This window comes from Triticum dicoccoides, chromosome 6B, assembly GCF_002162155.2.
Source record: "Triticum dicoccoides isolate Atlit2015 ecotype Zavitan chromosome 6B, WEW_v2.0, whole genome shotgun sequence".
Lineage (NCBI taxonomy): Eukaryota > Viridiplantae > Streptophyta > Magnoliopsida > Poales > Poaceae > Triticum > Triticum dicoccoides.
Window position 1 is genome coordinate 688,226,523 of NC_041391.1, and position 2,533 is coordinate 688,229,055.

The following is a 2,533-nucleotide window of genomic DNA, read 5'->3' on the forward strand; positions in this document are numbered from 1 at the left end:
ACTCGGCGCCACCCTTCCCCTTGTGGCCTTCTTTCCAGGCTTCCAGGATGTGGACCGGGCGACCATCCTTCGCCTCCTGCAAAATTAACCATCAAGTTTAAGGAACCAAGATGCACCATGCGAAAAAGTTAACATCTTAATCCACATACCATGTGTTGCTTGAGAGCGATTAGTTTCCGGCTGCCCTGGACATGAGCCGGGCCTGTCATTTTGGCTCGATCGTTTCCGTTCTCCACATGTTGCGCCTGCCATGCTGGGTCACACCACATGTCAACCAGGGCCTCCCAACAATCCTCCTTCATCCAGGGTATCTTCACCTAGTCAGAAAAAATTGAATAATTCAGGAACAAGAGGGATGAATCAAAGTACTAGCAACCGATGTAGTCACTTACCACTGACAGGTATTCTTCTCGCGAAAAGTTGGTCCGGCAAGCAGTCTTCCTTGTCATCTTCTCTCCCTTGTCATCGAGCGGCCGACACTGCATCACGGCTTTGTACCGCAGCATGTGCTTGGTGTCAGAGAGTATCTTTCGGGCAGATTTCATGACGCCTTTCCTCGCCTTCTGCTGCTCACCATCCACGCAAGCATATGTTTCCTACAGGAAAGCTTATGGCATCTTCTCACCATCCACGCAAGCAAGGGTTTGGATATGGAAAAATGCAGTGGTCGGAGCGAAGATACTTAAAAAAAAGCATTGATGACCTAGGTGGCCATGGTGACATCGTGCTCGTCCTTGTTGTGTAGGTAATGCTCCCAGGTTAAACCTGGCGACGGCGGATCGTCATCACCCGGCTTGGACAATCCAGGGAAGTGCTTCCTCAAGAGGCAGCCGATGACGTGGTTCAGCGGGGGTGCCCCCTTAGGTTGTGTCGGGATAAATGTCCACTGACTGCATGATATAAAAGACAAGCATATGTGAGTGTCAAAGTTGTGGCATCCAAAATATGATGCAAATGAAATGCTTGCTTACCCCTCTCCTGTTGGGCAAATGACAGGACGGTTGCTGGCAGCGGTTGGTTCCGGGACCTTCCCCGGACCACGCCCGGATTTCTTCCTCTTGGAAGTGTTGCTCGAGGTAGACCCCGAGCCGTTCGAGGTCTCCATGTCGCCCGACTCGGTAGCAAGCGAATCTCGTTCATCTAAGTCCACTCCGACATCGCCATCCGATGATGACTCGTCCTCGGGAGTGGCCTGATGGGAGGCGGATGACTCGTCCTCGGAAGTGGCCAGATGGGAGGCGAATAACTCGGCCCTACCAGTCGGGACTCTCCGGTACTTACTACTGCTCCCATCAGAATCTGAAAAACAAAATATATATGGTGAATGTTAACCATACCACTTATCCAAGTGTACCACAAAACAAGGCAAAAACTCTAGTTTCAAGGCATACAAAAATATATCTATGTTGCATAACAAATAGAGTCCAAATAGAATATTCAAAGGCAGTATTTGTTCCATGTAAAATTATATAAAAACACAATTTACTAAATGACTAAATCGGTTTCCACATCTAGCGCAACAGTGGCATCAAGCAACAACAGGTCATGATTTGGTTGGCAACTTGGCATGAACTATGTACCGTTTGAACAGTACTAGTATTAATCTGAACACCTAAATGCAGCAGTAAGATATCTGAATGGCTGCTTCATTCCTTCTTACTGCTGCATTTATCAACCCGGAACAAGCACAAAGTTCAACCAATTCAGATTTCTTAGCTACGACACTGCGCTATATATATGTGGCCTATGGGCTCGTGTGATCATGCACAAAAATGCTACACTTACGTTAGACTAACTGCTAATCCCTCCGCCCCCTAATTCCAACTGGGTGGGGTCTCTCTTCTAATTTCCTCCAACTGAAAAATGCCACCTAAGCCATTACGTTGCTTTACTTTTGATTGCTATGTAGGTTAGCATTGCTCGATCATGCCCCATGGAGCCGCTTTGCATCAAGCTGGGGATGAATGGATCGATCGCCGAATGCTTATGGCTTTATAAAGTGCTCCTTCGCCTCCATGCTCTCCAAATAAGACAATCGAATAATAATCTAAGATTAAAAAGAAAAGGACCGTGAACTATCATGAACCTAGGTACTCTGATTTAGTAATGTAATACTATTGTACAATGAGCAAAGTTCTTCTCTACAATCTACACACTCAGACCTTCCATAAATTTGACATGGCAGCAGCCCACAACAGCGCAACCTGCTGCCGCAGAAGGGGGCCAAAAGGGGCTTGGGGGGCTTCCCGGGGATGGAGATGGCCGGCTGGGTAGGCACGACGACAGGTGGAAGCGCCGGCAAGCAAGGATGCAGCCACCGAGCCACGCCTCCTAGGGTTCGTCCCAAGTTGGGGGAAGGGGCGACGGGGTGGTGGAGGAGGGGGTGGCGGTGGCCGGAGTTGGGGGGTTACCTGAGGGCATCTCCAGCTGCCGCGCTATCGGAGGAGCTCCGCTGCGGCGGTCGTCCTTGGGCCGCATAAAAGAATCCGTGCCGGCTGCCGGGCATGAAGCTTGGGGCAGTGGCCGCAGATGG